The sequence below is a fragment of the Manis pentadactyla genome, chromosome 16 (genome assembly GCF_030020395.1).
Source record: "Manis pentadactyla isolate mManPen7 chromosome 16, mManPen7.hap1, whole genome shotgun sequence".
In the NCBI taxonomy this organism is placed as follows: Eukaryota; Metazoa; Chordata; class Mammalia; order Pholidota; family Manidae; genus Manis; species Manis pentadactyla.
Window position 1 is genome coordinate 30,749,023 of NC_080034.1, and position 24,435 is coordinate 30,773,457.

A 24,435-nucleotide genomic window follows, 5' to 3' on the forward strand; every position below is an offset into this window, starting at 1 on the left:
GACATGGTAAAAGGCAGGAAGCACTCCATCTTAAAGATAAGATTGCATTTTAGCACCCAGAAAATTCAAAAGGCAGGATTCTTTAACAAACAGACAATATCTCAGCCCACCTTGGGGGCTGGGCAGGCAGCCTTTTGATGTTATCCCAGACCAAGGAGCCAATGTCCCAGAGAGAATTCAAGGCAGAAAATTCATTACGTTAAGTTAATCTTTAATATTCAGGGAACACCTAAGAAGTCCACACCCCAAAGTTTTCTTCATGTTCTCGAAAAATCCTCAACTGCCTATAAAACCCCCAGACAACGCACCACCACGGACTCTCTTGTCCCCTCCTGGCCTGAGCCGGGAGCTCTGTCCTTTCCCTTTATCTCTAAATAAAAGCCTGTACCTTGCTCTCCTACATTGACTGTTTCTGAAGCTCATTCTTCGGTTTCGTGAACAAGAACTCCGGCATCACTGAGAGGGTCCCTCTCTCCTGTCCTTACGACTAGACAAAAAGAGCAAACCTTAAGTAAAGTGATGTGACCAAGACTGTCTCCCAGAAGCCATTCGGAACAGCACCTCCCTTTCCACTCCTTTCAAGAATGTCTTACTAGTTCACAACTGTGGGGCAAGACACAAAATAACCAAAATTAGTATGACAAAAGCAGAGGATTGAACCCAAATAGCTGCTACTACATCAAGGGGAAAACCAACCAACCACCATCACAAAGTCTCTTCCACACTTTTAAATCCATTTCATGAGTCCAACAAAGAGGCGGATCAGCCAGGTGAATATGGGTTTTCTATTATCTGAAACATTATAACACAGCTCCACTATCTGGCTTTATCTTAAAGGGGAAGTCCCCAGCAACAATCTATTTCAATAAAGCCACATGGTTTGCAGCAACCCTCCTCTTTGTCCGCCAAACGGTCAGGAAAGAGCCCCTTTCAGAGGTGGAAGAGAGCAGGGAGCTCAAGTCAGTGCCTCCCTCCTGCCGCACAGTCAGCCAGGCCGACCACCCACACCCCATATCAGAGCAGCTGCAGAAATGGCTGTCCCCTCCCTCATCAAGTTTCTACTCTTCCAGAATGTTCCAGCCCCACCTAATGTCCTGCCTGAACGTCTGGCTTACTGTTTCACAGAACCAGCCCATTATAGAAAGGAAATAAAATCCAAAGACCTGGGATGCACACAGAGAGCTAAGTCCTCCCCAGGTGCTCCCCAAAGGACGTGGAAAGAACTGACAGGATTGGTCTAGGTCCTCAGCTTTGAGGTGATGTTCTGGGTATCATTCAACTATTATTTATTGAGTGCCCAGTCGGAACAAGGCACTGTCAATGCACACCCAGTTAAGTCTGTACCAGGGTTCTGAGATGATTACGTTTCACCAGTGCACAGACAGCAATATGGAGTTGAGGCCTCTGTCCAAGAACAGGGAACAATTGCTCCTTATTGATTTACATGAGCAGAAAAAGGATATGCCAATTTGCAAAAGATTTGTAGCCTCTGCTATGCCTGGAACGTTGGCAGAAAACTCGGGAAAGAATACATCCGTGCACACACAGAGAGCAGCAAGACGTACTATGCAAATGTAAGCTCACCAAGAGGCTGCCTCACTACAAACGTTTCCCACCCTTTTAACCATCCTTTTCCCACCATCTCCCTCTTTCCTTTTCCATGGAAGACTGCGAACTTTTGTTTTCCACGACTTTAAATCACTCTTGTAAGAAGCAATTTACCGAAGGAAGAGCAAAGAAATGTACTGTTCTTCACTCCCAATTTTCCTCCACACATCAGTCAATAGAAGAAAAACAGTAACACACACAGGAAGCTGCTCCCTGAAGTCATCCCCGAATCCCCGCTGAGCCAGCACAGCTCCAGGGCTGTTCGTGGAAGGGCTGCACGGCCACCATCAATAAGCCACAAGGAAAACCAGAATAAAGCTAATTTGTCATGACACCATTTTCTTACTTCGGTTATGACTCACTGTGGAGATACCGCACTCATTTATGGTAACTCTACTCAAACTTGCTTTTGAAAGACTCTTTTGCCAAAAAGATTAAATGCTAAGAGGGTAGGAGAGAAGAGAAAGTGTGTGATGGCGTAGTGGCAGATAAGCTAGGAACGGGTGCTCCAGGAAATGAGAAGTGTTTCAAAGCAGAACAGAGCCTAGAATCTTTGCAAAGGTACAGACTTTATGTGTCTCCTTTCAGGAAAATAGGAACATTCCTGTTCACACTGCACAGGTTTTTCTTCCAGGCAATCTGTGGTGACAGCTGTTCTAGAAATACATGATAAACCTGTTGTCTTCCTTCCTGGTCATCATTACTTATAATAGTGTGGAAAGACCAATGAGAAGATGGTTGAGAATACACATGCCCCAGGGGAAGCTGAAACCAGAAGGCTGGGAGTCTAGAGGAAGGGGCCCCATGAGCTAGCTCAAGGAGGGAGGGGGGATACGGGAAGAGGCACTGGGTGGGGCTCGGACCACCCCAAGTATACCTGTGACAGGGAAGAACCGTCTGCAATATTTAAAAGGTCTGGACAAGTAATGACTCTCTACCATCTTACTACACTGATGGATAGTGATTGCAATGGGGTGTGTGAGGGGGACTTGATTTTATGGGTGAATGTGGGAATCACAATGTTGCTCATGCAAAACCTTCATAAGATTGTGTATCAATATACCTTAATAAAAAATTTTAAATAACCGCTTCAAAAAAAAAAGTTTGGAGAAACAAGGAACATTATTTTGTGAACGTTCAAGTAGTGTTGTTAACTAGAATCACTGTGCTATACACAAAATCTCCAAAACTTATTCATCTTGTAACTGAAAGTTTGTACCCTTTGACCAACATCTCCCCATTCCTTCCACCTTCCAGCCCCTAGAAATGTCCATTCTGTTTCTATGAATTTGTTTTTTTTGGAGTCCACATGGTATTTGCCTTTCTCTGAGTTATTTCCCTCTGCACAGTGCCCGCCAGGTCCATCCACGTTGTGACAAATGGCTAGATTTGCTTCCTTCTCATGGCTGAAGAATAGACCATTACACACACACACACACACACACACACACACACACACACACGCACACAGAGACACACACACACCTTTATCCATTGAAGGGTCATTATTTCTAAGGCATTTTGAAATCTGGATTATTTAACATAAAGAGCCTCTTTGAGTAGAAAATCACTAAGTGTAAGAACATGAATGAACCCCTTGCAGGGCTCCAGAGGTGTGTGTCCCGCCCGCCCAGCTCCCCGACACAGGAGGAGCATAAGGGGCCCGCAGCGTCCACCACTAACTCCGGGAAACACCGGGGCTGGGAGGAGATCAGTGTCCCTCAGGGCTGGAAGGGGCCTCCACCCGCCCCGCCCCTCACACCCGCCCCAGGCCCTGGGTGTGGGCGTCCCCAGGGCCCATCCTGCTCCTCTCCCAGTCCCCACAATCCTCCCTGGGGGTGCTCCGTGCTTCCCCACAGGAACACTGGGCAGAACTTAAAATGATATATTTGTTAATGATAGCAGATCAAAATGGAGACTGTTTGTTTCATTATCTATTTGCTAATGGCCAGGCATATGTGAGAGGCCCCATATGACATATTTTTCACCATTTAATTAATGCCTCTTTGTCCCAACAGTCAATAGCCCTCCCTATAAGGGCAGCAGCCATGTGTACATTGCATGTTTGTAAATTCAACCCCTGACATAGATCTAGACATAATAGGCACTTAATAAACATGGGATGAATTCATACTGTTCAACCCCCTTACTTCAGAGAGGAGCATACTGTGCCTCTGAACAATTAGATGCTATGGGCAAAGTCATACTCCCAGGCGATGACATGCCCCACCCAGAGTAAGGCCGGTGCTTCCTGAGGAACAACGCTGATGGTAAAGGCTCAACAGACACTGCTTGGGGGAGAGCAACTTTAAGGGACGCATCATTTGGATTACAGCACCCTGGAATTGGACAAAGAGCACTACATTCAAGCCCCAGGTCTGTGTCTCTGCAGTGGACACCTAGGAATAGCCTCCCAGCGCTCCTTTCCTCCTAACAAAGAGCCTCGCTGGCATTGCACTTCTGAAGAAGCTAACCTCACTCCGCAGCATCAGTACACACCCCAGGGTCACACCCTGCAGGGGAGTCCACAAGGAGCCTACCTGTGAAGTTGAAGTGATCTGAGAAAACTTCACAGAGGTAGAATCTGTGTGTGATTGTAAAATCGCCTGGTTTTGATCACAGAGAAAAGTGAGGTGGGTATCCCAGGGAACAGAGCAACAAGAACTGGCAGCAGGAAAAAGGTGGTCTCTGTTAGGACAGGGACTCCGAAAATATAAGGAACTGAGAGTAAGAGCTTATGTGTAAGTTTCCTAAAGACAGGATCCTTCAGTTTATTTTGAGTTATCCACTGGGTAGTCCTGGATTAATTCTAGAGTGAAACAGGCCTCACCTGGTTCACTGCTGACAGAAGTAGCTGGGCGCCTGGATCCTTGTCATGGGGGTAAAACTCTTCCCCACCCCAAACTGTATAGTTATTACCCAGGTATTAGGCCTGTCTTGCAATCATACTGTTGGGAACAAGGACAGGCCTGTATGCAGAAGTTGTACCCCACCCCTCAGGATTGTCTTGTATGAATCTTCCTAGTCTCGGCATCTGGGAGTGACTTAGAGTGCCTTTGGTGCTGTTGGCTTCCAGGCTGTCAGGATGGCTGCTTTATAGCAGGGAGTACAGTAGGCTGATGCCTGTGATGATGCAGCAGAACCCAAACTTGGAAGCAGGGTATCCTGAGGTACTCTCCAAACTGGGTAGGAAAAAGATGGGGAGTAAGCCAAGGAGCGAAGCAAGCATCCCCACCACTTGGGCCAGCATTGATGGGAGTAAGGCATTAAGAAGGAGAGGAAGGAACCCCAAGGGGAAGCAGACATGAGCAGCATGGGGTCCTGCCACTGTTGACTTGGAGGTGCTCCTTCCAGAGCTCAGGTTGGGCACTATTTAAAGAAGGAGGCAGTTTCCTTTACAAGCTCAACTGAGGATATGTCTGTCAGATCTGTAGTCGGTCACTTGTATAGCCCAGTTCATTATCTTATCAGTATGTTCATTGAGCTCCTGGGCCTAAGAATGACAAGATTAGAGGCAAGGCAGTTGGAGATTTTTGTAAAAATAGTGCAGGAAAGGCTAGAGGAGACAGAGAGGAGTCTTAGCTATGAATCAGACTTGACAAAGGCGTCCCCAACAGAGAAAGGTAAATGTGCAAGTTAGGAGAGAAGAGCTCCCTTCTAGATGTACTGTGGCCTCTCAATGAAACCTTCAAACACACGCTGTCACACTCTGACACTGGGCTATGTCTGAGGTCTGTCCAAAATACCCTATAAAGCATCCATCAGCTGGGGGTGGGGGTAGGAGTGAGGGCAGAAGGGAGAACTTGTGATCATATAAATAAGTTGTCACCGACCCAGATGCATCTTTCCTACAGTGATGTTAAGCCAAAAGACACATGTAGGCTAAAAGCGTGGGGAGTCTTGGTGCGGGATTACGCCATCTCCTCAGACTTTGTGTTTAGGAATAACCTCTTTGGCTTGCAGATGTGGTAAGATCAAAGCTGCAGGAGAATGGACAGTGAGGTACAGAGAAATGGAAGGATCTTGGATCTCATTGACGATGCTTGGCGAGAAGACAAACTGCCTTATGAAGATGTTGCAATACCACTAGTAGGCTGTCACTTGTATGAGGATGATAGTTAAGGGTGTGATCTGGTGGGCCTTAGAAGAGGTAGGATATCACTGGACAAACTAGTAGGGAAAAAAAAAATCAAAACTGTGAGTCCTCTAGGTCTAGAAGCCTCTAGAGAGTGTTTAACTCAACTTTTTATTTGAAGAGAAATATGGTTCAGAGAGCTGATAGGACCAGCTCATTTAGGGGTCATGCCAGGATGGGAACCCAGGTCTTCTGAGCCATGTTCTGTCCACCACACCAGAAGTAGTAAACTAGATAATAGGAGTTTTTTTTTTAATTAAAGTATCATGATATATAATCTCATGATGGTTTCACATGAACAACATTGTGTTTTCAACATTGATGAACATTATCAAGTCCCCGCCCAACCCATTGCAGTCATTGTCCATCGGCATAGTAAGATGCTATAGAGTCATTACTTGTCTTCTCTGTACTTATACTGTCTTACCTGTGATCTACCTATATTGTGGTTGCTAATTATGGTGCCCCTTAATCCCCTTCTCCCTCCCCAGTGCCTTTCCCTTTGGTAATTGTTAGTACATTCTTGGGTTGTGTTTCTGCTGCTGTTTTGTTCCTTCAGTTTTTGCTTTTTTCTTATACTCCACAGATGAGTGAAATCATTTGATACTTGTCTTTTTCCACCTGGCTTATTTCACTGAGCATAATACCCTCTAGCTCCATCCATGTTGTTGCAAATGGTAGGATTTGTTTTCTTCTTATGGCTGAATAATATTCCATTGTGTATATGTACTACATCTTCTTTATCCACTCATCTACTGATGGACACTTAGGTTGCTTCCATTTCTTGGCTATTGTGAATAGTGCTGTGATAAACATAGGGGTTCATATGCCTTTTTGAAACCGGGCTGCTGCATTCTTATGGTAAATCCCTAGGAGTGGAATTCCTGGGTCAAATGGTATTTCTGTTTTTTGTTTTTTGAGGACCTCCATACTGCTTTCCACAATGGTTGAACTAATTTACATTCCCACCAGCAGTGTAAGAGGGTTCCCCTTTCTCCACATCCTTGTCAACATTTGTTGTTTGTCTTTTGGATGTTGGCCAGCCTAACTGGCATGAGGTAATATCTCACTGTGGTTTTAAATTTGCATTTCTCTGATGATTAGCAATGTGGAGTATCTTTTCATGTACCTGTTGGCCATCTGAATTTCTTCTTTGGAGAACTGTCTGTTCAGCTCCTCTGCCCATTTTTTAGTTGGGTTATTTGCTTTTTGTTTGTTGAGGTGCGTGTGAGCTCTTTATATAATTTAGATGTCAACCCCTTATCGGATATGTCATTTATGAATATATTCTCCCATACTGTAGGATGTCTTTTGTTCTATTGATGGTGTCCTTTGCTGTACAGAAGCTTTTTACTGTGATATAGTCCCACTTGTTCATTTTTACTTTTTTTTCCCTTGCACAGGGCGATATGTTCATGAAGAAGTTACTCATATTTATGTCCAAGAGATTTTTGCCTATGTTTTTTTCTAAGAGTTTTATGGTTTCATGACTTACATTCAGGTCTTTGATCCATTTTGAGTTTACTTTTGTGTGTGGGGTTAGACAATGATCCAGTTTCATTCTCTTACATGTAGCAGTCCAGCTTTGTCAACACCAGCTGTTGAAGAGGCTGTCATTTCCCCATTGTATATCCATGGCTCCCCTATTGTATATTAATTGACCACATATGCTTGGGTTTATATTTAGGCTCTCTAGTCTGTTCCATTGGTCTATGGGTCTGTTCTTGTGCCAGTACCAAATCGTCTTGATTACTGTGGCTTTGTAGTAGAGCTTGAATTCAGGGAGTGTAATTCCCCCTGCTTTATTCTTCCTTCTCAGGATTGCTTTGGCTATTCGGGGTCTTTTGTGCTTCCATATGAATTTTAGAACTATTTGCTGTAGTTCATTGAAGGATGCTGTTGGTATTTTGATAGGGATTGCATTGAATCTGTGGATTGCTTTAGGCAAGATGGCCATTTTGACAATATTAATTCTTCCTATCCATGAGCATGGGATGCGTTTCCATTTATTGGTATCTTCTTTAATTTGTCTCATGATTGTCTTGTAGTTTTCAGTGTATAGGTCTTTCACTTCCTTGGTTAGGTTTATTCCTAGGTATTTTATTCTTCTTGATGCAATTGTGAATGGAATTGTTTTCCTGATTGCTCTTTCTGCTAGTTCATCGTTAGTGTATCAGAATGCAACAGATTTCTGTGTATTAATTTTGAATCCCACGCTTTGTTGAATTCAGATATTAGATCTACTAGTTTTGGAGTGGATTCTTTAGGGTAATTTATGTGCAATTTGATGTCATCTGCAAAGAGTGACTGTTTGACTTCTTCCTTGCCAATCTAGATGCCTTTTATTTCTTTGTATTGTCTGACTGCCATGGCTAGGACCTCCGGTACTATGTTGAATAAAAGTGGGGAGAGTGGGCATCCTTGTCTTGTTCCTGATCTTAAAGAAAAAGCTTTCAGCTTCTCGCTGTGAAGTATAATGTTGGCTGTGGGTTTGTCATATATAGCCTTTATTATGTTGAGGTACTTGCCCTTAATACCCATTTTGTTGAGAGTTTTTATCATGAATCGATGTATCATATTGAGTTTTATGAAACTTTTATACCAGCACAGATATCTATGTCCTAGGTCATTTTGTATAATGTTATTTCTTATTTTGAACTGTGTCAAAAAAATGTTGACAGCCCATAACTATAGCATGATACTGTGTTTTATGGTTTGTCCTCACAAATCCCATTTTTAAAGTTTTTTTTATAGCCATACAACAAAAATTAACATAAAATTGTATAACGTAGTGATTTTACAGTTGCACATATTACTAAATGTTCACTGTTATAAAAGTAGTTACCAGCTGTCAACCTACAAAGATATTTCAGTGTTACTGACTATATTCTCTATGCTGTACTCTAATCCCTGTGACTAATTTATTGTATCATTGGAAGTTTGCAACTCTTTATCTCCTGCACCTGTTAAAACCATTTGGTTTTAATGAAGAAATATTGTTTGATTACAGACTATAATTATCAGGGAAACTACCTTTTTTAAAAACAAAAATACAAAGGTAGCATATTCAACTCTATCACATTAAGGGTATGAGGGATAACTTCTTGGATGGATTTTAGATGAATCACAAGTATTTTAACAGTTTTAAGTGAATAGTGGAAAGACCAGTGATCTAGAAGTGAAAGCACTTGATTACTATTTTCAGTGCCTTTAGCTAAATTGTTTAATCTAAGCTTAAATTGCCTTATTTGGTAAAGATAAGAAAGGATCATGGTCATGTATCTCTGAGTTGTGAGCATGAAAGAAATCTGGTAGTACTTTGAAATAGTAAAGCAGCTTTTCTAACCACTTTCTAACCTTTCTAACCACTTTGGAAATGTTGAAAGGTAGCAATACTTAGGTATAAGCAAGCTTAGTGCTTTTCACGGTAATATCTGGCTCTTGTGAAGACCAAGTTCAAAAATATTTCACCTTTCAATAAGAAATAATGTTTGTAATAATTGTAAGTATTAAAGACTATCAGGTCTATTGCAGATTATGGAGAGTAAATAATTTATTTATAGACCTTGGAATCATTGATTGGGAATCTGGTGGCTGTGCATAGTTACCCTTACAGGTAGGAAACATAAATTTTTCCTTGTAGAGGAAGAACATTTTATGGCCCCTAATAAAGGCAATTTGCAGTATCTATATACCTATTGAAGGGTTAATTTTTAAAACTTTAGCCAAGTCATGTTGCTATTCCTATAGTTACTGTGATTCTAAATGTCTATATGGAAAGATGAAAATACAGATTTTTAAATGATCTTTAGTTTACTTTTTGGCCTTTGGACTTTTCATAGCCCTTCATATCAAAAACACTTAATACTTTTGTTGAAACTAAAAACTTGAAATATAGGGCGTTTTAGACTATTCCAAAGCAGTTTAGTTGATGTAAAAAAAAGACGACTTACACAACGTAGAGAAACAATGTGTACATAACTTCAGAAGTGTAGGGAAATGCATGCAAAGAGTCAAAGAAAAAGGAGGGTGGGATAGCACTAGAAGTGATGTATGTTTATTTTTAAATTGTAAATCTTTAATGGTACACAACAGTACCTTCACTGAGCTTGACCCTCAATGTTTAGTACATTGCTTGGCACAGAGCTGGTAATGTCTGTTAAACGTTGAACGAATGGAGGCCGGTGGAAGTTTAGAAAGTAAAGCCTGAGCCTCTTTCTATTTGAGAACAGAGAAGAAGTAAAGATTCGTTGTTTTCCATATTCTAGCCTCTTTATCAGAATTTGCATTTCTTATTCACTGACCTTTTCCTAAAATCAAGTTCGGTCAACTCTCACGGCGTTCTCGGTGGCGCAGTCTCCCGGAGCAGTCGGGAAACTCCAGGCTTAAATTTATACTCTCCGTTGTCCCTGTTCTTTAAGTACACTAGTCCGGGTTCTTTTTCGGAGCTCCCTGGACACCTGCTCTCCTGACCGGAAGCCGGGTCAGTAAGAGACTACAACTCCCGGAAGATGACGTCAAAGAGAAAAATTCCGTGGTTGCGTGAGGAGGGAGAGGCATGAAGACTCGCGAGAGAACGGGGTTGAGGAGGCTGCGCGGAGGGAGTGGGCGGAGAGAGTGCGGAGGAAGGGAAGGAGGTGCCTGCCCGCAATAGTAGGAGTGGGGCGGTGGGCGCTTCGAATCGGGGCTGTGAGGTACTGGGCGCCTCGGCGGACCTTGCTGCCTCTGTGTCTTGAACGCGAGAGGCAGCGATGCAGAGGGTGGGAAATGGCAGAGTTGCAGATGTTACTAGAGGAGGAGATCCCATCTGGCAAGAGATCGCTGATAGAGAGTTACCAGAACCAGACCCGGGTGGCGGACTGCTGTGAAATCAACTGCACACAGGTGAGGATCGCGGCGTGCGGGCGGCGCCGGCGCCCAGGTGACCAGCGCACGGGGCGTGGTGGGGATTGCCCTAACCTCAGGGTTGCCCCGGCCTCCAGCCCCCAGCCGCGGGCAGAGCTAATGGTCGGGCTGTGGGGGTCGGGCTGCGAAACAGGAAGTGGCTGTGGTGGCAGAAACCCAGAGAAGGGGAAAGAGAAAACGGGCGAGGGGAGCCCGCGGCCGCCGCCGCGCCGCGCCCCCCGCGGTCTGTCCCCTGCGGCTTGGGCCCCCGGAGTCGCACGGCCCTCAGGCAGCCTTCCCTTCTCCGGGCTCCCGTCCGGAGAGCCAGCTGCCGCCCTGCTGCATCTCCACCCCGAGAGGGTCTAGGAGCGGGAGAGGGGAGAGGACGGGGCGCGCAGGGAGGAGCGGCCCATGGGAGAAGCGGGGCGCGTGTCGGGGGAGGGTGGGGTGGGGCGATTATGTCAGTTCAACCCAGAGGGTGTGTCTATATTAAAAAAGATTTTGTCGTGAGTCTCATTACACAGACGGAGAGGAGGAAGCGCGTGGGGAGTGAGGGAGGGAAGACATGAAGTTAATCGCAAAATTCTTTTAGGTTTGTAATTGTCCTGCCTGTCCGTTTTCAAGTCGGGATTTTCCCTCTGATCATTTTCAATTCCGCCCCACTGTAATGTATTCTAGAGGTTGTTAGGGCTATGGCAATATAGAACACAAATTATTCTTAACTACTTAAGTATACTTAAGAAAAAGGGGAAAAGTCTTAAATATTCTCTCTCCCCCAAAAGTTCTTGGACTTTGGCTTCACTTAAAATAGAATGGTGTGGTCGATCGCCTGTTGTTTATTTTCTGAGGTTTTTCTCTCCTAAACTAAATAAATGTGTAGAATATAAATCCAGATCTACCACCAAACACATTCAGTCTTGATACCATAAAGTGAAACTAAATTTGTTAGAAAATTCTTGGAGCTCTATCTATGACAGATGCTTTGCTTATTTGTTTTTATTTTGCTGATTGAAAGTGTATTATGTTGGGGTAGTTGGGTTTGTAGGTCTTTTTCCTTTTTAATTTTTTTATTTTGGTATCGTTAATGTAAAATTACTTAAACAACATTGTGGTTACGAGACTCCCCCAATTACCAAGTCCCCCCTACATACCCCATTACAGTCACTGTCCATCAGTGTAGAAAGATGCTATAGAATTATTACTTCTCTTCTCTGTATATACTGTCTTTCCTGTGACCCCCTCCACCTCCCACCTGCTACATTATGTGTGCTAATCGTAATGCCCCCTTTACCCCCTTCTCCCTCCCCTCCCACCCATCCTCCCCAGTCCCTTTCCATTGGTAGCTGTTAGTCCATTCTTGGGTCGTGTGAGTCTGCTGCTGTTTTGTTCCTTCTGGTTTGTTTGTTTTTTTGGTATCATTAATCTGCAATTACATGAGGAACATTATGTTTACCAGGCTCCCCCCTTCACCAAGTCCCCCCCACAAACCCCCATTACAGTCACTGTCCATCAGTGTAGTAAGATGCTTTAGAGTCACTCCTTCTCTGTGTTGCACAGCCCTCCCCGTGTCTCCCCCCCAACCATTATACATGCTAATCATAATGCCCCCTTTCTTCCCCCTCCCCTTATCCCTCCCTTCCCACCTCTCCTCTCCAGTCCCTTTCCCTTTGGTAACTGTTAGTCAATACTTGGGTTCTGTGATTCTGCTGTTGTTTTGTTCCTTCAGTTTTTTCTTTGTTCTTATACTCCACATATGAGTGAAATCATTTGGTACTTGTCTTTCTCCGCCTGGCTTATTTCACTGAGCATAAATACCCTCTAGCTCCATCCATGTTGTTGTAAATGGTAGGATTTGTTTTTTTCTTATGGCTGAATAATATTCCATTGTGTATATGTACCACATCTTCTTTATCCATTCATCTACTGATGGACACTTAGGTTGCTTCCATTTCTTGGCTATTGTAAATAGTGCTGCGATAAACTAGGGGTGCATCTGTCTTTGTTAAACTGGGCTGTTGCATTCTTAGGGTAAATTCCTGGAAGTGGGATTCCTGGGTCAAATGGTATTTCTATTTTGAGCTTTTTGAGGAACCTCCATACTGCTTTTTACAATGGTTGAACTAATTTACATTCCCACCAGCACTGTAGGAGGGTTCCCCCTTTCTCCACAACCTCGCCAACATTTGTTGTTGTTTGTCTTTTGGATGGTGATGATCCTTACTGGTGTGAGGTGATATCTCATTGTGGTTTTAATTTGCATTTATCTGATGACTAGCGATGTGGAGCATCTTTTCATGTGTCTGTTGGCCATCTGAATTTCTTCTTTGGAGAACTGTTCAGCTCCTCTGCCCATTTTTTAATTGGATTATTTGCTTTTTGTTTGTTGAGGTGTGTGAGCTCTTTATATATTTTGGATGTCAACCCTTTATCAGATCTGTCATTTATGAATATATTCTCCCATACTATAGGATACCTTTTTGTTTGTTGATGGTATCCTTTGCTGTACAGAAGCTTTTCAGCTTGATATAGGCCCACTTGTTCATTTTTGCTTTTTTTTCCCCTTTCCCAGGGAGATATGTTCATGAAGAAGTTGCTCATGTTTATGTCCAAGAGATTTTTGCCTATGTTTTTTTTCTAAGAATTTTATGGTTTCTTTACTTACATTCAGGTCTTTGATCCATTTCAAGTTTACTTTAGTGTATGGGGTTAGACAATGATCCAGTTTCATTCTCTTACATGTAGCTCTCCAGTTTTGCCACCACCAGCTGTTGAAGAGGATGTCATTTTCCATTGTATATGCATGGCTCCTTTATCATTTATTAATTGACTGTATATGCTTGGGTTAATATCTGGACTCTGTCTTCTGTTCCACTGGTCTGTGTGTCTGTTCTAGTGCCAGTACCAAATTGTCTTGATTACTGTGGCTTTGTAGTAGAGCTTGAAGTTGGGAAGCAAGATCCCCCCTGCTTTATTCTTCCCAGGATTGCTTTGGCTATTCGGGGTCTTTTGTACTTCCATATGAATTTTAGAACTATTTGCTGTAGTTCATTGAAGGATGCTGTTGGTATTTTGATAGGGATTGCATTGAATCTGTGGATTGCTTTAGGCAGGATGGCCATTTTGACAATATTAATTCTTCCTATCCATGAGCATGGGATGCATTTCCATTTATTGGTATCTTCTTTAATTTGTCTCATGATTGTCTTGTAGTTTTCAGTGTATAGGTCTTTCACTTCCTTGGTTAGGTTTATTCCTAGGTATTTTATTCTTCTTGATGCAATTGTGAATGGAATTGTTTTCCTGATTGCTCTTTCTGCTAGTTCATCGTTAGTATGTAGGAATGCAACAGATTTCTGTGTATTAGTTTTGTATCCTGCAACTTTGCTGAATTCAGATATTAGTTCTAGTAGTTTTGGAGTGGATTCTTTAGAGTAATTTATGTACAATATCATGTCATCTGCAAAGAGTGACAGTTTGACTTCTTCCTTACCAATCTGGATGCCTTTTATTTCTTTGTATTGTCTGATTGCCATGGCTAGGACCTCCAGTCCTATGTTGTATAAAAGTGGAGAGAGTGGGCATTCCTGCCTTGTTCCCGATCTTAGGTGAAAAACCTTTTAGCTTCTCACTGTTAAGTATGATGTTGTGTGTGGGTTTGTCATATATAACCTTTATTATGTTGAGGTACTTGTTTTCTGTACCCATTTTATGAGAGTTTTTATCATGAATGGATTTTGAATTTTTTTTTTTAATAATTATTTTTATTGAAGGGTAGTTGATGCACCGTATTACATTACATTAGTTTCAAGTGTACAACACAGTGATAAAACATTTATATACATAATTCTAGGTTCCAGCTATCACCCTACCAAGCTGTTACAATATCTTGACTATATTCCTTATGCTATACATTACATCCCAGTTACTTATTTATTTTACCATTGGAAGTCTGTCCTTTTTTTTTTTTTCTTTTTTTGAGGGCATCTCTCATATTTATTGATCAAATGGTTGTTAACGACAATAAAATTCTGTATAGGGGAGTCAATGCTCAATGCACAATCATTAATCCACCCCAAGCCTAATTTTCGTCAGTCTCCAATCTTCTGAGGCATAACAAACAAGTTCTTACATGGAGAACAAATTCTTACATAATGAATAAGTTACATAGTGAACAGTACAAGGGCAGTCATCACAGAAACTTTCGGTTTTGCTCATGCATTATTAACTATAAACAGTCAGTTCAAATATGAATACTCATTTGGTTTTTATACTTGATTTATATGTGGATACCACATTCCTCTCTTTATTATTATTACTTTTAATAAAATGCTGAAGTTGAAGTGGTAGGTAGATACAAGATAAAGGTAGAAAACATAGTTTAGTGTTGTAAGAGAGCAAATGTAGATGATCAGGTGTGTGCCTATAGACTATGTGTTAATCCAAGCTAGACCAGGGCAATAAAACATCCACGTATGCAGAAGATTTCTCTCAGAACAGGGGGGGTGAGGTTCTAAGCCTCACCTCTGTTGATCCCCAATTTCTCACCTGATGGCCCCCCTGCGACTGTGCCTGTCTTAGGTTGTTCCTCCCTTGAGGAATCTTACCCGTCTCTGGCTAACCAGTCATCTTCCGGGGCCATACAGGGAAATGTAAAGTTGGTAAGTGAGAGGGAAGCCTTATTGTTTGAAAAGGTTAGCTTTTTACTTCTTTGCATATTTATGCCCTGTAGCTTCTATGCCCAGCATTTGTCTTGAGGTATCTTTACCGCTTGGAAGAATTATGATACTCGGTAAATTTGATATGAGGCACGAATTCTATTTAAGGGTTGTAATTAGGAAGGAAGAAGAAAAGCTATAGAAGTAGCAGGCGGAAGAAAACATGGGAAGATTGATTATTTCTTTGACATATCTTCTTGTAGAGTAACTTCAGCATGGATAGGTTTTAAGCTACTACTTAAATTGCGCACACACATTAACATAATAGGAATATAGTTACATAACCAAAGCATATCTGTAATTACCAGCCATCTCCAGTGAAACCAAGAAAACCAGTTAGGCACCTTAGGCATTTGTGAAAACTTATCTATGATATGGTGGATATTGTCCAACTGAACTTGAACAGTCTGAGAGAAATGAGACAAATTAAAACAGCCCATTCCTGGGGACTGTTCACATGCCATATGTTCTTTTAACAGTAAATAGTCTGTAGTTGTAAGAGTTTGGAGCGCTACAATTTGCACTTCTCCAAATTCTTGGTTGAGTTCCAACAGTATAGATCCAGTCAAATTTGTTGTTTTACTGTATGCACAGGCCAGCTTAGATATCTCCTTCCTCATTCCCATGGCAAGTCCAGGAACTGGTGGGATGAGTGCATCTACAGCTGTAGCAGTGCGTGGATCTTTGTTGGGGTTTTTTGATGATCATCTTCTGGCATGAGTCTTCCAGAGAATGCTGATGTTGGAAGTTCTCTTTCATATCGTATCTTAGTTCATTTTCAGGGTAGCCCAATTAGGCTTTGATCCTCTGTATAAACACAAACAGACCCTTTGCCTACACTTTTATATGCCCTTTATACCCTTGTGTAGACCTCATTGGAGGTTACCACACAGGAACTGCCCTTTTTTTTTTGTTTGGTTTTGTTTTGCTTTGTTTTTGGTATCACTAATCTACACTTACATGACGAATATTATGTTTACTAGGCTCTCCCCTATACCATGTCTCCCCTATAAACCTCTTTACAGTCACTGTCCATCAGCATAGCAAAATGTTGTAGAATCACTACTTGCCTTCTCTGTGTTGTACAGCCCTCCCTTTTCTCCTACCCCCCCATGCATTTTAATCTTAATACCCCCCTACTTCTCCCCCCGCCTTATCCCTCCCTACCCACCCATCCTCCCCATTCCCTTTCCCTTTGGTACCTGTTAGTCCATTCTTGAGTTCTGTGATTCTGGTGCTGTTTTGTTCCTTCAGCTTTTCCTTTGTTCTTATATTCCACAGATAAGTGAAATCATTTGGTATTTCTCTTTCTCCACTTGGCTTGTTTCACTGAGCATAATACCCTCCAGCTCCATCCATGTTGCTGCAAATGATTGGATTTGCCCTTTTCTTATGGCTGAGTAGTATTCCATTGTGTATATGTACCACATCTTCTTTATCCATTCATCTATCGATGGACATTTAGGTTGCTTCCAATTCTTGGCTATTGTAAATAGTGCTGCGATAAACATAGGGGTGCATCTGTCTTTCTCAAACTTGATTGCTGCGTTCATAGGGTAAATTCCTAGGAGTGGAATTCCTGGGTCAAATGGTAAGTCTGTTTTGAGCATTTTGATGTACCTCCATACTGCTTTCCACAATGGTTGAACTTACTTACATTCCCACCAGCAGTGTAGGAGGGTTCCCCTTTCTCCACAGCCTCGCCAACATTTGTTGTTGTTTGTCTTTTGGATGGCAGCCATCCTTACTGGTGTGAGGTGATACCTCATTGTAGTTTTAATTTGCATTTCTCTGATAATTAGCGATGTGGAGCATCTTTTCATGTGTCTGTTGGCCATCTGTATTTCTTTTTTGGAGAACTGTCTGTTCAGTTCCTCTGCCCATTTTTTAATTGGGTTATTTGTTTTTTGTTTGTTGAGGCGTGTGAGCTCTTTATATATTCTGGACGTCAAGCCTTTATCGGATGTGTCATTTTCAAATATATTCTCCCATACTGTAGGGATCCTTTTTGTTCTATTGATGGTGTCTTTTGCTGTACAGAAGCTTTTCAGCTTAATATAGTCCCACTTACTCATTTTTGCTGTTGTTTTCCTTGCCCAGGGAGATATGTGCAAGAAGAGGTCACTCATGTTTATGTCTAAGAGGTTTTTGCCTATGTTTTCTTCCAAGAGTTTAATGGTTTCATGGCTTACATTCAGGTCTTTGATCCATTTTGAGTTTACTTTTGTATATGGGGTTAGACAATGGTCCAGTTTCATTCTCCTACATGTAGCTGTCCAGTTTTGCCAGCACCACCTGTTGAAGAGACTGTCATTTCGCCATTGTATGTCCATGGCTCCTTTATCAAATATTAATTGACCATATATGTCTGGGTTAATGTCTGGATTCTCTAGTCTGTTCCATTGGTCTGTGGCTCTGCTCTTGTGCCAGTACCAAATTGTCTTGATTACTATGGCTTTATAGTAGAGCTTGAAGTTGGGGAGTGAGATCCCCCCTACTTTATTCTTCTTTCTCAGGATTGCTTTGGCTATTCGGGGTCTTTGGTGTTTCCATATGAATTTTTGAATTATTTGTTCCAGTTCATTGAAGAATGTTGCTGGTAGTTTCATAGGGATTGCATCAAATCTGTATATTGCTTTGGGCAGGATGGCCATTTTGACGATATTAATTCTTCCTAACCACGAGCATGGGATGAGTTTCCATCTGTTAGTGTCCCCTTTAATTTCTCTTAAGAGTGACTTGTAGTTTTCAGAGTATAAGTCTTTCACTTCTTTGGTTAGGTTTATTCCTAGGTATTTTATTTTTTTGGATGCAATTGTGAATGGAGTTGTTTTCCTGATTTCTCTTTCTGTTGGTTCATTGTTAGTATATAGGAAAGCCACAGATTTCTGTGTGTTGATTTTGTATCCTGCAACTTTGCTGTATTCCGATATCAGTTCTAGTAGTTTTGGGGTGGAGTCTTTAGGGTTTTTTATGTACAGTATCATGTCATCTGCAAATAGTGACAGTTTAACTTCTTCTTTACCAATCTGGATTCCTTGTATTTCTTTGTTTTGTCTGATTGCTGTGGCTAGGACCTCCAGTACTATGTTAAATAACAGTGGGGAGAGTGGGCATCCCTGTCTAGTTCCCGATCTCAGAGGAAATGCTTTCAGCTTCTCGCTGTTCAATATAATGTTGGCTGTGGGTTTATCATAGATGGCCTTTATTATGTTGAGGTACTTGCCCTCTATTCCCATTTTGCTGAGAGTTTTTAACATGAATGGATGTTGAACTTTGTCAAATGCTTTTTCAGCATCTATGGAGATGATCATGTGGTTTTTGTCTTTCTTTTTGTTGATGTGGTGGATGATGTTGATGGACTTTCGAATGTTGTACCATTCTTGCATCCCTGGGATGAATCCCACTTGGTCATGGTGTACGATCCTTTTGATGTATTTTTGAATTCGGTTTGCTAATATTTTATTGAGTATTTTTGCATCTACGTTCATCAGGGATATTGGTCTGTAGTTTTCTTTTTTGGTGGGGTCTTTGCCTGGTTTTGGTATTAGGGTGATGTTAGCTTCATAGAATGAGTTTGGGAGTATCCCCTCCTCCTCTATTTTTTGGAAAACTTTAAGGAGAATGGGTATTATTTCTTCCCTGTATGTCTGATAAAATTCCGAGGTAAATCCATCTGGCCCGGGGGTTTTGTTCTTTGGTAGTTTTTTGATTACCGCTTCAATTTCATTGCTGGTAATTGGTCTGTTTAGATTTTCTGTTTCTTCGTGGGTCAATCTTGGAAGGTTGTATTTTTCTAGGAAGTTGTCCATTTCTCCTAGGTTTCCCAGCTTGTTAGCATATAGGTTTTCATAGTATTCTCCAATAATTCTTTGCATTTCCGTGGGGTCCGTCGTGATTTTTCCTTTCTCATTTCTGATACTGTTGATTTGTGTTGACTCTCTTTTCTTCTTAATAAGTCTGGCTAGAGGCTTATCTATTTTGTTTATTTTCTCGAAGAACCAGCTCTTGGTTTCATTGATCTTTGCTATTGTTTTATTCTTCTCAATTTTATTTATTTCTTCTCTGATCTTTATTATGTCCCTCCTTCTGCTGACCTTAGGCCTCATCTGTTCTTCTTTTTCCAATTTCGATAATTGTGACATTAGACCATTCATTTGGGATTGCTCTTCCTTTTTTAAATATGCTTGGATTGCTATATACTTTCCTCTTAAGACTGCTTTTGCTGTGTCCCACAGAAGTTGGGGCTTAGTGTTGTTGTTGTCATTTGTTTCCATATATTGCTGGATCTCCATTTTGATTTGGTCATTGATCCATTGATTATTTAGGAGCGTGTTGTTAAGCCACCATGTGTTTGTGAGCCTCTTTGCTTTCTTTGTACAGTTTATTTCTAGTTTTATGCCTTTGTGGTCTGAAAAGTTGGTTGGTAGGATTTCAGTCTTTTGGAATTTTCTGAGGCTCTTTTTGTGGCCTAGTATGTGGTCTATTCTGGAGAATGTTCCATGTGCACTTGAGAAGAATGTATATCCCGCTGCTTTTGGATGTAGAGTTCTATAGATGTCTATTAGGTCCATCTGCTCTACTGTGTTGTTCAGTGCTTCCGTGTCCTTACTTATTTTCTGCCCAGTGGATCTATCCTTTGGGGTGAGTGGTGTGTTGAAGTCTCCTAGAATGAATGCATTGCAGTCTATATCCCCCTTTAGTTCTGTTAGTATTTGTTTCACATATGCTGGTGCTCCTGTGTTGGGTGCATATATATTTAGAATGGTTATATCCTCTTGTTTGACTGAGCCCTTTATCATTATGTAGTGTCCTTCTTTATCTCTTGTTACTTTCTTTGTTTTGAAGTCTATTTTGTCTGATATTAGTACTGCAACCCCTGCTTTCTTCTCACTGTTGTTTGCTTGAAATATGTTTTTCCATCCCTTGACTTTTAGTCTGTACATGTCTTTGGGTTTGAGGTGAGTTTCTTGTAAGCAGCATATAGATGGGTCTTGCTTTTTTATCCATTCTGTTACTCTGTGTCTTTTGATTGGTGCATTCAACCCATTAACATTTAGGGTGACTATTGAAAGATATGTACTTATTGCCATTGCAGGCTTTAAATTCCTGGTTACCAAAGGTTCAAGGTTAGCCTCTTTAGTACCTTACTGCCTAACTTAGCTCGCTTATTGAGCTGTTATATACACTGTCTGGAGATTCTTTTCTTCTCTCCCTTCTTGTTCCTCCTCCTCGATTCTTCATATGTTGGGTGTTTTGTGCTGTGCTCTTTCTAGGAGTGCTCCCATCTAGAGCAGTCCCTGTAAGATGTTCTGTAGAGGTGGTTTGTGGAAAGCAAATTCCTCAGCTTTTGTTTGTCTGGTAATTGTTTAATCCCACTGTCATATTTGAATGATAGTCGTGCTGGATACAGTATCCTTGGTTCAAGGCCCTTCTGTTTCATTGTATTAAATATATCATGCCATTCTCTTCTGGCCTGTAGGGTTTCTGTTGAGAAGTCTGATGTTAGCCTGATGGGTTTCCCTTTATAGGTGACCTTTTTCTCTCTAGCTGCCTTTAACACTCTTTCCTTGTCCTTGATCTTTGCCATTTTAATTATTATGTGTCTTGGTGTTGTCCTTCTTGGATCCTTTCTGTTGGGGGTTCTGTGTATTTCCGTGGTTTGTTCTATTATTTCCTCCCCCAGTGTGGGGAAGTTTTCAGCAATTATTTCTTCTAAGATACTTTCCATGTCTTTTCCTCTCTCTTCTTCTTCTGGGACCCCTATAATACGGATATTGTTCCTTTTGGATTGGTCACACAGCTCTCTTAATATTGTTTCATTCCTGGAGATCCTTTTGTCTCTCTCTATGTCAGCTTCTATGCGTTCCTGTTCTCTGATTTCAATTCCATCAATGGCCTCTTGCATTCTATCCATTCTGCTTATAAACCCTTCCAGAGTCTGTTTCATTTCTGCGATCTCCTTTCTGGCATCTGTGATCTCCTTCCGGACTTCATCCCATTTCTCTTGTGTATTTCTCCGCATCTCTGTCAGCATGTTTATGATTCTTATTTTGAATTCTTTTTCAGGAAGACTGGTTAGGTCTGTCTCCTTCTCTGGTGTTGTCTCTGTGATCTTTGTCGGCCTGTAGCTTTGCCTTTTCATGGTGATAGGAATAGTCTGCAGAGCTGGGATGAGTGACAGGTGGAAGGACTTCCTTTCTTGTTGGTTTGTGGCCCTCCTCTCCTGGGAGAACAGCGGCCTCTAGTGGCTTGTGCTGCGCAGCTGCGCGCAGACAGGGTTTCTGCTTCCTGCCCGGCTGCTATGGAGTTAATCTCCGCTGTTGCTGTGGGCGTGGCCTGGCGCGGGCAGCTACTCCAAGATGGTGGAGTCGCGTTGGAGCAGGAGCTGCTGGGAGGCTATTTATCTCCGTAAGGGGCCTCCCTGCTCCCTGCAGCCCAGGGGTTAGGGTGCCCAGAGATCCCCAGATTCCCTACCTCTGGATTAAGTGACCTGCCCTGTCCCTTTAAGACTTCCAAAAAGCACCCGCCAAAACAAAACAACGACCACCAAAAAAAAAAAAAAAAAAAATTTTTAAATTAAAAAAAAAAAAAAAAGTGGTCGCTCGTTTTTCTTTATTCTCCAGTGCCAGCCTCAGGCCTCTGCTCACCGGTCTTTCTGCCCTGTTTCCCTAGTATTGGGGTCTCTATCCCTTTAAGACTTCCAAAAAGCGCTTGCCAAAACAAAACAGCAAAAAAGCAAAAAAAAAAAAAATGGTCGCGCGCTTTTCTTATGTCCTCCGGCGCCCGGCCTCCAGTGCCCGCTCACTGTTCTTGCTGCCCTGTTTCCCTAGCATCCAGGGCCCCCCGTGGACGCACTGTGTCTGCACTCTGGCCCGGATGGCTGGGGCTGGGTGTTCGGCAGTCCTGGGCTCCGTCTCCCTCCCGCTCTGCCTATTGTTCTCCCGCCGGGAGCTGGGGGGAGGGGCGCTCGGCTCCCGCCGGGCCGGGGCTTGTATCTTACCCCCCTTCGCGAGGCGCTGGGTTCTCTCAGGTGCGGATGTGGTCTGGATATTGTCCTGTGTCCTCTGGTCTTTATTCTAGGAAGGGTTGTCTTTGTTATATTTTCATAGATATATGTTGTTTTGGGAGAAGATTTCCGCTGCTCTACTCATGCCGCCATCTTCCGCCCCTCCCGTGAATCCTTTTGGATTTTGAATTTTGTCGAATGCTTTTTCAGCATCTATGGAGATGATCATGATGTGATTTTTGTCCTTCTTTTTGTTGATGTGGTGGATGATGTTGATGGATTTTCAAATGTTGTACCATCCTTACATCCCTGAGATGAATCCCACTTGGTCATGGTGTATGGATCCTCTTGATGTATTCTTGAATTCAGTTTGCTAGTATTTTGTTGAGTATTTTTGCATCTGTGTTCATCAGGGATATTGGTCTGTAGTTTTCTTTTTTTGTGCTGTCTTTGCCTGGTTTTGGTATTAGAGTGATGCTGGCTTCATAGAATGAGTTTGGAAATATTCCCTTCTCTTCTATTTTTTGGAGAACTTTAAGGAGAATGCATATTATGTCTTCTCTGAATGTCTGATAAAATTCAGCAGTGAATTCATCTGGTCCAGGAATTTTGTTCTTGAGTACATTTTTTTGATTACCACTTCAATTTTGTTGCTGGTAATTGGTCTGTTTAGATTTTCTGTTTCTTCCTTGGTCATTCTTGGAAGGTTGCGTTTTTCTAGCACGTTGTCCATTTCTTCTAGGTTATCCAGTTTGTTAGCATGTAGATTTTCATCGTATTCTCTAATAATTCTTTGTATTTCTGTGGTGTCCTTCATGATTTTTCCTTTCTCATTTCTGGTTCTGTTTATGTGTATATATTCTCTTTTTCTCCTAATAAGTCTGGCTAGGGGTTTATCTATTTTGTTTATTTTCTCAAAGACCTAGCTCTTTGTTTCGTTGATTTTTTTTCTATTGTTTTATTCTTCTCAATTTTATTTACTTCTTCTCTGATCTTTATTATGTCCCTCCTTCTGCTGACTTTGGACCTCATTTGTTCTTCTTTTTCCAGTTTCAATAATTGTGAATTTAGACTATTCATTTGGGATTTTTCTTCCTTCTTTAAATAGGCCTGGATTGTTATATACTTTCCTTTTAGGACTGCTTTCGCTGTGTCCCACAGAAGTTGGGGCATTGTGCTGTTGTTGTCATTTGTCTCCATATATTGCTTGATCTCTGTTTTAATTTGGTCATTGATCCATTGATTATTTAGGAGCATGTTGTTAAGCCTCCATTTGTTAGTGAGCCTTTTTGTTTTCTTTGTACAATTTATTTCTAGTTTTATACCTTTGTGGTCTGAGAAGTTGGTTGGTAGGATTTCAGTCTTTTTTAATTTACTGAGGCTCTTTTTGTGGCCTAATATGTGGTCTATTCTGGACAATGTTCCATGTGCACTTGAGAAGAATGTGTATCCTGCTGCTTTTGGGTGTAGAGTTCTGTAGATGTCTGCTAAGTCCATCTGTTCTAGTGTGTTTTTCAGTGCCTCTGTCTCCCTACTTATTTTCTGTCTGGTTGATCTGTCCTTTGGAGTGAGTGGTGTGTTGAAGTCTCCTATAATGAATGCACTGCATTCTATTTCCTCCTTTAATTCTGTTAGTATTTGTTCCAGATATGTCGGTGCTCCTGTGTTGGGTGCATATATATTTATAATGGTTATATCCTCTTGTTGAACTGAGCCCTTTATCATTATGTAATGTCCTTCTTTATCTCTTGTTACTTTCTTTGTTTTGAAGTCTATTTTGTCTGATGCAAATACTGCAACACCTGCATTTTTCTCTCTGTTTGCATGAAATATCTTTTTCCATCCCTTCACTTCTAGTCTGTATGTCTTGGCATTTGTGGTGAGTCTCTTGGAAGCACCTTATAGATTGGTCTTGCTTTTTTATCTGTTTCTATTACTCTGTGTCTTTTGATTGGTGCATTTATTCCATTTACATTTAGGGTGATTATCAATAGGTATGTACTTATTGCCATTGCAGGCTTTGAATTAGTGGTTAGCAAAGGTTCAAGGGTAGCTTCTTTACTATCTAACTGTCTAACTTAACT

General features: G+C 41.7%; 1 long non-coding RNA gene across 2 annotated transcripts in view; it reads left to right on the forward strand.

The window, feature by feature from the left end:
• The first annotated feature begins 10,082 nt into the window (after positions 1–10,082).
• Positions 10,083–24,435, forward strand: part of LOC130681305 (uncharacterized) — a 39,154-nt gene continuing 24,801 nt past the window's right edge. Inside the window, exons 1-2 of one of the 2 annotated variants that reach the window (XR_008994353.1) lie at positions 10,083–10,627; positions 11,152–11,219. This is a non-coding gene — a long non-coding RNA (uncharacterized LOC130681305). The remainder of the gene's footprint in view (positions 10,628–11,151; positions 11,220–24,435) is intronic. The other variant, XR_008994352.1, reaches the window with a different exon arrangement.